This window comes from Camelus bactrianus, chromosome 6 (assembly GCF_048773025.1).
Source record: "Camelus bactrianus isolate YW-2024 breed Bactrian camel chromosome 6, ASM4877302v1, whole genome shotgun sequence".
NCBI classification, from domain to species: Eukaryota; Metazoa; Chordata; class Mammalia; order Artiodactyla; family Camelidae; genus Camelus; species Camelus bactrianus.
In genome coordinates this window covers 44,650,943-44,666,025 of record NC_133544.1, presented here as the reverse complement: position 1 = coordinate 44,666,025, position 15,083 = coordinate 44,650,943, and the positions used below count along the sequence as shown (strand labels likewise).

The window sequence follows — 15,083 nt, the reverse complement described above, 5'->3', positions numbered from 1 at the left end:
ATAAGCCTACAAAATCTTAATTTCTATCAATAAAATTCAGTTGTACATAAAACAGTATTGGTCGTGTGAAATACTTCCAATCAGAAATAAGTGATTTTATTTGGCCTGGTGGAAAGCAGGGTGTACTGTCAGACCTAAGAGAATTCAGCTGCTGGATCAGTGGAAATGCCTCAGTTTTCAGGGGCATTTTTTCCCCCAGAACCTAACATTTTTGAGATGCAGACTCAAAATAGGCAAAGAAAAAAAATACCCAGCTGAGCCAATACTTGGTACATGATAGGCATGTGTTTTTAGGGCTAAATATATATTTTTGCCAAACATTTCTAAGAATAAAGAATATCCTAAGTAATATTTTGAATATTTCTTGGTGATAATGTGGGAAGAAGCACCAAAAGGAAGGAGAAAGAGCCAAGGAGAGATCACTGATTCAACTCGCTTATGGAAATACTGATGCAAAAAGATAGGAAGTTATACTTTAGCAGATAATTCATATGAATACTATCTCCGTCTGAAATGAATAGATAAATAGCCCCTTTACTCTTTAACAGGTTCTTCTTTCCATTTTCTCTTTTCTTGATGCTTTTCTGCCTTTGGCATTTTGGAAATCATTAATAACAGATGGATAAAAATATGGCAATCATCCAAAGGCAAGGAAACTAACATTGTTTGTAATCAAGGGCAGCATATATAATAACAATAATATTACCTTTTGAGTTCTTAGAACATGCCAAGCACTAAATGGATATGTGACATATATTTTACCATATTCAGTCTTCAATTCTTTGAACTAGTATTAGCATTCACATTTTATCAGGGAAGTTATTTTCAGAGGCTCACATGTAGCAGCTGGAGGGGTCAGAATCCTACCACAGTATTCATTCCATTTCATTCTGCCTAATATCATTGTTTCCCGACTTGTAGGTTTTACTTTGGCTGTCTGGGAGAGGTGACTAAAAACTTGCATGTAATGATCATATTTCTTGACCTGGGTTTTAAGAAATTTGGAGTGACGGCTCATAGGGTGGATTGTCCAGGAAAGGAGGTGGAAGAACTCCCTGTGTCAAGGTGGTGGATATCAAATTTTTTTTTCCAGTCTGTGGTTTAGGCTTTTGGAAATAATTAGGCTAAGTAACTCCCTAAGCACTTCACACCACTTTATTTGCCCTGTGAACCCAAGACTGCACTGAGAAAGATGGAAGGGGACAAGCATCTTTGACTGGCTCTGACCCAGACGTTTTGTTCAGCCTTTTTAATACTACACCTCATATATTTCACTATACAAACAGCATCTAAATCTGCAAATAATGAACTTCTGGGTTTATTTATAAACTTTTGGTTTACTCCCATTGTCATATTTTAAGGCATAGTACACAGAGAATAGATCATATGAACATCGGTGATGTAGAATTTGTCTTCTAGTAGGACTATATCTCCTACACCAGGGATGTGTATTTAACATATTTAACAAATGTATGGAGAAAACACCAACCAATCAGACCAGATACCAGGGTAGGGTCCTGGATACCTTGAGGTGTGCCCTGAAATTCCCCTGGATTAGATGAGGTCCTCAGAATCTCTAGAAAGAAGTCACAGTGAGCATATAGTGCAAGTGACCCTCAGGGACTGGAGGCAAGAGCTTTTCATCACCTAATAGGAAACCATTCCAGTAGTTAATAGCTGACATAGGAAGAGATCAGCCCTGCCTTAGAACTACAAATTCCCTATGCCTTTATGTGGCTTATTTCCTCTAAAAATCTTACATAAACATTAATTTTGTAACCTTAAAGATAGAAGAAGACACAGAAAGCTTTTTAGAATAGAGTTGGTAGCTTTAACAGCTTGGTACCAATCAATCTCTTTTGGAAGCTGCATATTGAAAATGTGTTTTCTCTGCTTCCTTAAGTCAGCATGCTGAGAAATACAGATGTATAAAAAAATGGTGGACTTAAAATTAAGAGAAATACACATGACTAGGATTTTAGGAGGGGGCTGCATACTTTGTATTACAATGAAAGACTCTGATTGGTATTACTCTGAGGATATTGGCAGTAATCGCTCAAGTTTAGAAACTTTAGCTGACATTCACCTCACGAGGTAAATTCTATTTGTGTGTGTGTTTTATCTACTTTACTGAAATTACTCAGATTTTTCAATATATATTCTGTAAAGCACTAAGATATGTTTTATTGTTACATACGAGTCACAACATGATTCTGCTTTGGATAACTAAATTGCCTGTAATTAAATTTGAATATATGATATACAAAAGATTTAAGATAATTTTGATTGTTCTGTTCACCTTACACAGCTTCATTCTCTATATTGTGAATTAAACAGCAGTATATTATTCTCTTAAGGAGAATTAGATATAATAGTCCTGTGGCTCTCATGAAATGTAAAACATGGACAATAACGTTTCAAAAGAGAACAAAAGGATACATAAAAAGTAAAAGAAACCAAAATCTGACTTAGTTACTCAAAGAAAAGCAAATATATCAGGTATCTAGGGAAGGTATAAAACTTTAGATATTCTTTAATTAAGCCTCAATAGTGATACGTCCAGAAAAGCTCCAGCTCCACTCTGAAATAGCAAAAGATGAATGTCAGTAGGCATAAAGTTGCCGTTTAAAGCAAAATTTAAAATTAACTTGCATTTCTGAAAGTGTTCAAATTAGTATGATTGTATTGCTTCAGTGAAACAGTTATGATACTGCCTCTACAAGTTTTCCAATAATTTACTGCATCTTAAAAATGCTGAAAAGCTATTTCCCATAATCATCTTTTTAATTTATGCCCTTGGAAACCATGAAATTATTTATGGGGTGGCTGCAATAGAATAAAATTACTTAATTAAGCCACTTTTAACTGCTTGGAGTTGAACTCTTTAGTTAAAAAGTGGTAGGATTTAATTCATAATTAAATCAACTATTTTTTGTTGTCTGTGGATCCCCAAAGCATGAGCACTTCTGAAGATACAATGTAGTTAAAACTTTACACATCAACCTTTTCTGGTGAAAAGTAAGAAAATATATGTCAAGCATTTGAGGGGTTTCATTTAGTTGACGGTTTTCAGATTCCTGCTGTATGTATTCCAAATTGGTTTTATATCAGTAAACAGGACTGATCTTATCAATGGTACCAAATTATCCTTGACATGATTGAATATTGATGTATTAATTAGTGTAGGACAGCAAATTTTAAATGAAACTTCTATTGAAAAAATGCAAAGAATAATGCATTCTATGATGTGTTTTATGAATTACTAGTTAAGAAAATTTTTCAGAAAGATATTTTTAATAACTATATGATTAAAATTTCCTCAGTAATTAAAATGCTTATTCAACATTGATGATGGAAAAGTCTTAGTAACTATTTTAAAACATTTTCCTTATCATCTAAATAGAAACTAATTAATATTTCTCATTTTAATTATATTTGGTTTCTAAAAAAGTATCATTTAAGAAGTTTTCTAAGAATGTAAATAAGCATACAAAATACTGATTTTTATAAACAAAATCCAACCATACATAAAAATTTTATTCATTCTATGAGATCTCTAGGTTGTATAACTTTATTTCTCACCACCATACACCCAGGACTTAAAACACTTCCTCATACATGTGGGTGACCCCAATATACTTCCTGAATAAATTAATAGATAAAAAGATAATAAAATATTACTAATTTTCCTCATCTATGTACATATACCCTAAATTTGTAAGCATCTTAAAAAATAATGTGACTTACAAAATATTTGCATTTACCCTTCTTTTGTACATTGCATCTTATCAATCCTCATAAATCAAAAATTACCTTGCAAATTGTGTAAACTATAAAGGAAAGTAAATATTTCATAAATATCCAGATGGAGATGCACAATTTATTAGTACTTTGATTTGAGATATCCAAACGCTGTTTCTATTGCAATGTCTCCAACATTTTTCTTCTTATATGCAAAATAAATATTAAGTGCTATGTTAAAAATTAGCTTTACCTGTCTAAATAGGAAATGAAATGGACAGAATCAATGCTCATTTCTAATATTATTATAAAATAGATGTCCTACGAACTAATTCAAACCCAGAAAATTTTTCTAAATAATAAACATACATTTTTCTAAAAGGCCCAGGACCAAAAGATGATAAAGAAAATTTACTGGGACCTGGGTAGAAAAATTAAAACATCTTCTTTGACAATCTGTAACCAAATATTGGTGCGTTGTGAGTATAGGCTTGAACTCACATTACCTGCAGGTCCCAGGACATTGAAAGTTAGGATATTAACATATATCCTGGGTTGATAGGATATTACCTATCTATTAGTAGTTTCATCATTTAAATAAAGGATGTGGCTCCATTTTTTATGTTCCACTGATGACAGCTTTTAAGCGTCGCTCCTTCCTCTTCTTCTCTGCCCCACATCTGGACAGGCATGTGAGAAAGCCTGGGTGATCTTTCCCTTAGCACCAGTGAGAAGTTCAAATTCAAGCCACATGTGATATCCCTTACTCCAGCCCCACCCCCAACCACTGTAAGAGACCCCTAGCCAATAACATTTTCTTTCTCTCTCCAGCTATTTTTGGATCTGTTTAAGAGCTGCCCCATTCTCCCCAGAAAGCCTCCACGTGAGTAACAAACCTTTTCATAACCTTTTCAGATGTGTGCGTGTGTGAGCATTGGTCTCAACATCAAAACCAAATTTGGGGTGGAGGTCCATCCTGAAATGACCGAAAATGAAAGATTACAAACTGAACATGACATGTTGTGTTGTTCATTGACCCAGCCTTTCTCTTGGACAACAAATGAATAATTCAAAACTTAGACTAGTATTATTATTAATGTCAGTGTCATCAGTCTATGATTTGTTATATTCATCTATCTCCCTTGGAGAAAACTGGATATTTTACATTTTCTAGACTTTAAGGACCTTCCTCTTCTATATGATCATTTAAAGATGACCAAAGTTCATTCATTAAATGCACATTTTCCTACTGTGCTCATAGGTAACAAGTTTGAGCCATGTGACTTACACTCGTTCAGATCAGCTAGAAGCTCTCCTGTAATTTCTTACCTAGCAGGAACTTCTATCCTATCTTAGGTGCTCATGAGCTCTAAAACTCTGAAGGCTGTAGGCAGCCATTAAGAGCAACAGCTTTGAAGTACACCTGGCTTTTTAAGATGCTTTATAATTTGTGTTAACTTGAATGCTTCGTATCCTTTTGATCGTGCATTTCCTCATTTATAAAATTAATATTTACTTCATATCTTATAGAATAGTGTACATATTTTTTAAAGTTTCTAAGAAATACCAAAATTAACATAGCAACAACAAAATCCAAATCCAACTTACCCCCTAATTAGTTCAAATCAATCCCCTACATTAATAGCCTGAGAAGAGACATGCCCATTAATAGGTATAAATTCTATTTAGCTTTCTCTCTCCTGTCCTACACAAGCCAGGCAAAATAAGATGTGGTTAGATGTGGAGAAGGAAGCATGGAATTGGGAAGACAGAACAGCACAAATGAAGTTTCTGAGAGTGGAAAGGAAGAAACATGTGTTGGAGAGACAGAGAAAAATGCAGGTGTGTGTGGCAGAGATACAGCAGGTAGAAGGACAGTGACTGAAAATAGAAGTTAGGGTTGATTATGTAGGCCTGTATATTTTAGTAATAATTTTGAATTTCATCTTAGGAGCAATTGGAAGCATCAAGAAATTTTATCAAGGCATTTCTGAGTTCAGATTTATATTTGTAATTATTCTAAGTGAGACAAGATGGTGACTTATAGGAGGATGGCATAAGAAGACATCAGGAGAAATTTTAAATTGACAGAATCTGAGTTTATATTATGGATTACATGTTTGTGTCCCCCCCCTCCTCAAATATAATGAATTGAAATCATAACCACCATTGGATGGTATTTGGAAGTGGGGCCTTTGGGAGGTAATTAGGTCAGGAGAGTGGAGCCCCACGATGAGATTACTGCCCTTATAAGAAGAGACAGAGAGCCAGCTTGCTTCTTCTCTCCTTTCTGCCATGTAAGGATGTGAAGAGAAGATGGCCCTTTGCAAACCAGGAAGAGAGCTCTCACCAGACACAAATGCACTGGTGCCTTGATCTTGGACTTTGAACCTCCGTAACTGTGAGGGAAAGGAAAAAAAAAGTTTTTCTTTAAGCCATGTCATACTCCATTATAGATAATACTGAAGAAAAAAATCAGTTATTGGAAAATAAGAGTTCAGTTTGGGAACATAAAAAAAATGTGACATTCAAGTGAAGATGTCAAAAAAGCAAGTCTATATATAAACCTGGGATTTAGAAGAGCTGTTTGCCTGGTGATAATAATTAAGGAGTTTGTTGAGTTACAGAATTTTTTTAAAGCTATAGAAAATGGATTCAATCATTGATAAAAAGACATAACAGGAGAATAGAAGATGGCCTGTGGCTGAGCCTTGAGGAACACCAGTGCCATTAGAGAAGGCATCTGTACAAGTTTTTACCAGTCTGTACAAGTTTTGAGTGTATGGTACATCCAAATTCCAACTAAATAAATACCTAGAATTTGCATCTTATAAATGCCAGACAATGTGTTGCACAGGCATGAGTCATAATAAAACAGACTGAGTAAGGTTTTCTAATAGAGAAAGCAGGACCCTGCACTTTGAAGGGAAGAAGGGTCGTTGTGGGGTTGGGAGGTACGAATAATGCCAAGTTTGACACCTTATAAAATGGAGTGCAGACGGTCTAAAATTGAAAACACAATGTGATGTACATATTACTTGTCAGAGTGTCACATTATCATTTTAAAATTTAATTTCTGAAAATAGGAAATGTTAAGGCAGTTTAGTTTTTCCATGTTGCCTCTTGTCTAAAAACTTGAATTCAAACTGTGTATTTCCTGTAGTCATTGATATTTCTATATGCATAGCTGTATTTCCACTAGTGTTTCCTACTCTCCAGAAATCTCCAGGAAGTACATAAATTATTTTAAAATTCTATGAATTTAGCAAAAGCCTCAGAGTCACTAGAAAAAATGACAAATATAGTAAAGATATTTCTGCCAAGTGATTTGGCCTTGATTTCTGTGAAAGCATATGCAAATACACAGACTGCAGACAGGGAAGAATATTTTAGGCCAAACCATTTTTGAACTAGAATCAATTCAATTATTCTAAAGCTTATTGTGCAGTTTATGGATTATCTAGCCCTGTTCCATTTCTTTTTTCTTTCTGATCCTTGTATTTTGCCAATTTTTCTGCTGCTTATAATTCTTCCAGAAGGTGATCTAGGGAAAAGAAAAAATAAAAGAGAAAGAAATCTGAATGAAAACATGGCTATTTGTGGAAAGCTATCTCACTTAGGAAAAAAATATTTAGTAGGGTAGAAAGGGTGAATATATTTGGTAAAATTAAATTGAGAGATTATATGTGGATTTAATGTACATATGTCCCTAATTATTTTAGACAAGTAGGTTTAAATGATTTTTAGCTGTTTGCTGAGCTTCTTTTACATTTTAATCTCTCTTTAATATTGTTTTCCTAAATACATACTTATAAGAAGCTTAAAAATCAAAATAAATGTAATTATAGTTCCTGTGGGTAAAGTAAGAGCTGGAGTCCTTTGAATAATCCCCTACATTCACATACACATGCATACACATTCACAGGCACACTCATTCACACACATGTACACACACATTCATTCATACATGCATGTACAATCATGATACCTGGAAACTGGGTTCGCTTCTTGGTGGATATCAAACCAAAAGACACAACCACGCCAAAGATCAAAGATCGAGAGAAGGAAGGATTTATTACTTGCAGCAAGTAAAGAGAACACCAGGGACACCTAAAATCTTTCCCAAAGCAGTGTCTCCCATAACAGCAACATTGGGGAAGTTTTAAGGTAAGGGTACATGCATATTCATAAAGGGGCTTGGGCAGTCTACAGAATCCAGTCTTTAGTTGATTGAAGTTACAAGGGTCAGAAAAGGTCAGCAACATCATCCTTTAGGTTCCAGTAGCTCTGGTGGTTGAGCTTTCAGGCTAATCTTTACTGTAGAAACAGAACTGAGAGTCTTTACAACTGATTTTTTCTTTGCTTTTGTTACTTCTCTTGCCTGATAATAGTCACATTGTTCTCTTAGGATCATTAATTACTGAAACCTGTACAAAGGCAAGCATTGTGGTGTCGACTGAAATAAATGTGCAGCCTAAAAGTTGAGTTATGTTTTATTTGTAGGGAGGACTCGGGCCGTGATGACAGCCCCTCAGATGGCTCTGCGGGACTGCTCCGGAAGAGGAAGGGGAGGAGCTAGGATATATAGGAGCTTTACAACAAAGATCAGATAGTTGGAACAATAAAAGATTGCTTGTTATCTAAAGAAAACCAGGTATCTCAAGTTAAAGAATTTAGTGCTTTTCTATGTATGGGAGGAAGCAAACATTTGGGCTCATTGAATTCATTCCTTTGACAAGCACCTAGCTATCTAGGGCCAGTATCCTGTCCTTTCTTACTCTGAGTCCCCTCAGGGTGCACCATTGTGAGTGGCTGCAGAGGCAGGGCTGCAGGCCTGTCCTCACTGGGGGGTGGCAGCGGCCTCTGATGACTTGATTTCAGCATTGTTTACTGATACAGTTGCAGTATTTTCGTTCACAGTGGCCAGGCTTAGATCACAGAATGTTTCAGGCCAAAAATGGCTTCTCTTACATCAAGAAAAACATTCCTGGTTCTTTCTCTGGGGACCCCCTACCCTGTCTGCTTACAATTATACATAGACATAATTTAAACGTAGACATAAACACATACCCACACCAGCCCCTAAGAAAGCCCTTTGGCTTTCTCTGCAGAACTCTAGGACTGGATGCAGTTTGAAAATTCCTGCTATTAACACAAGCATTATATCATGAAACAAACATTCTTTTATTTTTTAAGCACAGGAGCAAATTACATGGTATGAACATACACAAAAAGAATGAGTGTCATAATCACCTAAGTCTAGTAAAGTAAAGGAGTATGTAATGTTTAATGAAATGCTTATTTATAATTGTTACACAAATAAATGGACAGAAAGGGTGGTTATTGTTTACACAGATCACTAGTATTAGCATTTAATTATGTAACTTGATTAGGATAGATACCAACAATAAAAGTGAGAAATGGCCAAAGGAAGAAATGTTCTATTGTTTGTCTTAATCAACCCAGGGTCATTAACATATCCAGATCCAGACATTCCTACTTTATCAGTAGCAGGCAGCTTTGAGCAGAAGGTCATGGAGAAACACTGTTGCTCCTTCTCACTCCTAGGTCTAATAATACACTTTAGTGGAATAGCAGTATGACTTAAATTATGCCTTGGTACCTTTATCAAATTTCTCACTCCCTAATGGGACAAAGTACTTTATTTATGTTGAAGCAGATTTTCAAGCACTAACTTGAACTTAGATAAGAGTAATTGTTTTCTATTCGAGGAAGAGGCAGGGCTATGATCCTAGGGGCAACAGCCATAGTACAAAAAGGAAAATTGCTTTTAGTCAGAATGTTGGCAATCTGGTGGGCCCAGCATCCCCCCCCAAAAAAGGCTCTGAACATACTGCTCAGCCATAAATAAGAGGCAGGGGTTGGGGAGCCTTTATTTCCTGCAGAAGAACTTAACTATATTGTTATGTATATTCCTTGAGGAGGAACCAGCACCCTGCCTCAGAGCTGCACTATTGTTTCTTAACTGTTCCTCCCTTGTTCCTGCATTCCTTCCCTTCCCAAATTAGCAACCATTGAATCTTCCCTTTGGAACTCAGGGGAGGACTAGGAGGCTGGAAGAAGCCTACTCCCTACAAACAAGAAACGGGACATGGAAACATTCATACCTAGGGGGACCCCACAGGGTCCTGCTTGGTATCAGCTGCAAGTAAGAAAATACCCAAATGAAAGTCACTGTTACGAAAAAAAGGATTTAATGAGAAATGTGGAGTGTGAGAGTTTTCATGTTTATCATGAAGATAAGTGTGTAACTCCACTCTTCTTTGTCTTTCAATTCACCTCCAATGTCAGCCCTGATCACAGCTCAAATCGAAAGCTGTATGTGTGGTTCCACATCTCTAGAAAGTAATCAGTCATGGTGAAGGAAGGAATAAAGGAGTCTAACACCCTTCAAACTATGACCTCTGTACCCTGTCTTCACAAGTGGGCATCAGAACCTTTCTGGATACAAATTTCCAGAATAAGCCTGTTTTATGTTGTATCCCTACCCTTGCCCCAATTGTCCAGAGCTGTTTCAGTTTATCTTTCTGCGGTTTGCTAAGCTATTATAAATTTTCCATTCTCTGTGTAATTTCCAGAATGCTAGTATCTCTTCTCTTTACTGATCTCTTATTGATCTAAACCCGTTATTTTGTATTACCATTTTTTTGTGTGGAGTTTTGAGGACGAGGCAAAAAATGTGCAGCATCAGTATGCTAGCTTTAACTGCAGATAAGGGTTCCTTTATATTATATAGACCAAAATGACACAGAACTTTAGGTATAATGCCTATAACATTAAAACACAGCAAATCAATGCTAATATTATTCTATCTTGCTTAGACACTACTGCTATCAACTTGGATGGTACTGCTACTGACATTTGTTGAGAACAGGCAGTGATTTATGTTAGGCTACTGAGGTAAAGTAAGTTATTGTTCATTAACTGGCAAAACTATAGCATAAGACAGGCTGACACAACAATTTTGTCCTGATAAATTGTTGTGTGCTTATTTGCAAGGCTGGCATAAATAATCTTATTTTTTCAAGGTGCAAACAATAGATAGCAGGAGACCATTAGATGTCATGCCTGTGAAGGGCCAACAGAGCAGTACAGCATCCTCAGGGCTTACTGCTTGAGGATCATTAATTTATGTTTTCTGGTGTGTGGACTCATTTCTAAGAAAGTCAAAAGTCTGTTTCCAATAATTTTGATGATAAAATAGTCATTGTTGAAAAGAACAGGTTTAGTTGTCATTGTGCTATTTAGGGCAAAAGCCTACATTCATAAAATTAATGTGTTTTTCTCTGAATTGTAACATGAAGCATGAGCAGGAATCATTTTGAGTGGATATTTGTTCAGTCATCACTATTTTTTATTGGTTGACCCTAATCTTAAAATGGATCCTTTCAGATGATAAATTTATCATTAATTGTCATGCTCAGTTTTTTTAGAATTTTTAATTGAATAATTTTTGCTATATTCAGAAAGGAGTGCTTGCATGTGATAAAACATTAAAATATTTAAAATACAAGAATACAATAATTGTGGTTGAGTATGCTAATAGAAACTGTAAGAATTAAAGTGATTCCCCCATATGAGCTGTCTATTACTGTAGTGTAACAGATATGCAATACAGTAGTGTAACAGATCTATTATATAGTAATGTGGGAGCTTGGACTTTATCATTAATTAGAAAGTGAGTATAGAATCTATTGCAGATTAGATTAAAAGGAAACTTTACTGAAAACTGAATATAAAATGCAGCCTTAATTTAATTTCATCCTGTAAAATAGTTCAGTCATTCTGAAAATTGTATGATGAACATATTTTAGATAAAAATACAAATTTCCATTTTATATCTCAGTCCTTTGATGCAAAAAATAAACATCTGGGTGGATATGGAATGCAGAACATTGTAAGCTGCACCCACTGAGTTTCATTTTGAGATTTATGGGCTGTGTCTTGTTCTGTTGGAGGGCTGAACTCTATTCTAGTTGTCTACTCAGTGATTAATTCTTCATATACTGTGCTCTACAGCCTTCTTTTTCTTCATGATTTCTGAATGTCTCCTGATAGTTTCCATTCTTTGTTCTTTTAACAGTTACTTCTGTCCTAAACACAGTAAGTTCAAGTTGTTTCCAAATACAGCCAATAATATGCTCCAAAATAATGACTGAAGATGTCCGACAGTGACTGCCTAATTTAGACACTTCTCATATAAAGTGAACTTCCTTTTTTTGTAACTCAATTTTACTTAATGCCTTGATGCTTTCAAAATTCCAACTGTAAATTAATACTAAAAGAGACAATACAATATTGAAAGCAAATTGTTGGTATGTTATTTATATAATTTTGATAGACTAGAAATACTTAACCTATTTCTGGCTCTATGAATAATCCATTCTGTGACCCTATAAAGTTATTTCTTGAATCCACATCTTGAATTACCCCTCTATAAAACTCACTAGTTTTTTTTTTAAGGAATTAAATGTGGTTTTATCAGTTTTGCCTAATAAAAATCACAGAAAAAAAAAGCTGAGATTTTATTAGTGTTCTCAGATATCAGATTTTATTTACTTTGCCAGTTCTAGATAAATGTTATTTTAAGTTATGAATTTACATCAGTCCTGAGGGATGTGCGTGATTTGTTGTTAAAAAACATGAATACACAAGGAAAATAAGAAGGAAACTCTAGAGACACGTAACAAAAGAGTGTACTTTCACAATCTAACAAATCATTTGCTAAAATGGCTCAGACTCCTCACATTCATCAAATGTGAGTGATGTGCTCTCTCATTCATTTCAAAGCTTTTGCCATTGAATAGACAACTAATTTTATTCTTCAATGTGTATTCATCATTAAATCTTTCCTTCAGTTTAAATATGTATATGGCTATAACAAGGAACTTTAGTGCTGAAAAATCATTTCAAGGGAGAGCAAGATGAAATCTGTTCATTATAAGCATTTATCAAAATTGTTTAGTTTATGTTTAATCTTCCAAGAATAGATCAACTTTTCAGCATAACATAAATCTCTAGTGAAAATTATGAGACTTTACTTTGCTTACTCATTTTTAAGGAAAAATAATCCTTATAAATCAAGTGGCTAGATTATAAAAAGTTTGGTAGAGCTAAATGTTTTTTAAAATTCTGAATTGCTACACAAATTTAAAACACAACTCCCTCTCAAGCTCTGATTATTACATTTCACATGCTCCTTTTCAAAAATATATTCCCCAATCCTATTGGTAGTGAGATTGAAGAGACCCAGATATGCTATATTAATTTAACAATTGTGTGTTGACCTGCTATTATCTTCAAAGCACTGGAATTGACTAAGGAATGGAGATAGTGAGGAAACCAAATTTAATGCAATGTTATCATTGGCCTCTATTTCTATACAGTGGAAGAAATGAGATTTTTTAAGTTTATAATTTTATTAAATTTTGTGTGAAAACAAACATCTATAAGTGCACCTTTTCACGCATAAAAATATTCCTTTGATAGTAAAAAATAAACTCAGTTATGCATTGATGAGTTTATATATATGCAGATAATATTTCTGGGAAAATATACCCTAAAATGTTTCAAGTGTTTGCCAGTAGGCTGGAGAAAGACCTACTTTTTGTTAAGTTTTTACCTTTCTTCTGTTTGACTCTATTTTGTTTTGGCATGTATTACAATCTAAATACTTAATTTAGGTATAATTTACTTAACAGTAAAACACAATCAAGTAGTGTGTGGATGGAGCTGAATTTTAACAAATAACATACAACCTTGTAAACACTACCTCATTCCTCAGTCAAGCGACTGCTGATCTTATTTCTATGATTGCAGATTTTCTTTTCCTCTTGTAGAACTTCATATAAATAGAAAAACATCTTACGTACTTTATTGTTCATCCCCTCGTTCACTCTGCGCAATAGTTTTTGAGATTCATCTGTTTTGTTACATGTATCAGTAGTGTATTCTTTTTTAATGCTGAGTTGTATTCCATTGAATATATAAACCACAATTGGTTCATCTATTCACCTGTTGATGGATATTGTGGCTCTTATGAACAAATTTATAGGAACATGTACAAGTTATTGTGCAGTTGTATATTTTTATTTTTATTGGTAAAATACTTGGAAGTATGATAGCATAATAGTGTGTTTCAATGTAACAAGATATTGGAAAATTAGTTTTTAGAGTAACCATACCAGTTTGCATTTCCATCAGAAATGCATGAGATTTCTATGTGCTTCATTATCTTCTTAGAGACTTGGTATTGTCACTCTTTTTCATGTTAGCTTTTCAAGTGGATGTGCAATCACATATATTATGGTGTTTTATTTTACATTTTCCTGATGACTAAATATCTTGAGCATTTTATTGCCCGTTTTTTACTTCTAATTTTTATGTTATAAGTGGTCTTCATACATTTTGATAATAAGCCCTATATGTTATTAGGTACTATAAGTATATTCTGTCATTGTTTGGATTCCACTTTCACTGTTCAGTGTTGCCTTTTGAAGAGGATTTTTAAATGAAGTCCAGTTTATTGCCTTTTTTTTTTTCAGTGTGTGCTTTTTTTGTTGTTGTTGTTCTGAGAAATCTTTGCTTCCACCCAGTTCACAGTGACTATAATTTCTTTCTAAAACTATGTTTCCCTCTAGAATTTCATAGTTTTAGGTTTTTATTTAGGTCTGTGATCTATTCCGACTTTATTTTTTATATTTTATGAGGTAAGGGGCGAAGTTTATTTCTTTTTCTATAGACATACACAGTTGTTCTAGAAAATATGTGAAAAACATAGTCTTCTCAAATTGAATTTCTTTGGCACCTTTCTCAAATCAATTGACCACTTACATGTGTGTCTATTTCTAGGGTCTATTGTTACATTGACTTTTATGTCTAGGCTTATACCAGTAAGAGACACAGTTTAATTCTGTATCATTATAGTATGCCTTGAAATAAAATAGCAAAAGCTCTCCAACATAAGTTGGACTCCTACAACACACCATACACAAAAATTGCCTCAAAATGGATTGTGGATTTTGATTTTACAAGCTAAAGCTATAAAGCTCTTAGAAATAAACAGAAATAAATCTTTTTGAGCTTAAATAAAGCAATTACTTTTTTTTTCAGATACAATGCCAAAAACAAAAGAGATTTTAAAAAAGGTTAAAAAAAGGCTAAATTGAACTTCATCAAAAATGCAAACTTTTGTCACTTAAAAAATACCAACAATAAAGTGAAAATGCAGCATACAGATTAGAAGAAAATATTTGAAAATTATGTTTGTTAAAAGACCTGTGTCTAGGATGTATAAATAACTCTTATAATACAATAATAAA

General features: G+C 34.2%; 1 long non-coding RNA gene across 13 annotated transcripts in view; it reads left to right on the top strand.

The window, feature by feature from the left end:
- LOC105078446 (uncharacterized) overlaps positions 1-15,083 on the top strand; it is a 618,316-nt gene that overhangs the window by 370,628 nt on the left and 232,605 nt on the right. For all 13 annotated transcript variants that reach the window (XR_012507535.1, XR_012507538.1, XR_006718939.2 and 10 more), the window contains one exon: positions 4,573-4,624. This is a non-coding gene — a long non-coding RNA (uncharacterized LOC105078446). The remainder of the gene's footprint in view (positions 1-4,572; positions 4,625-15,083) is intronic.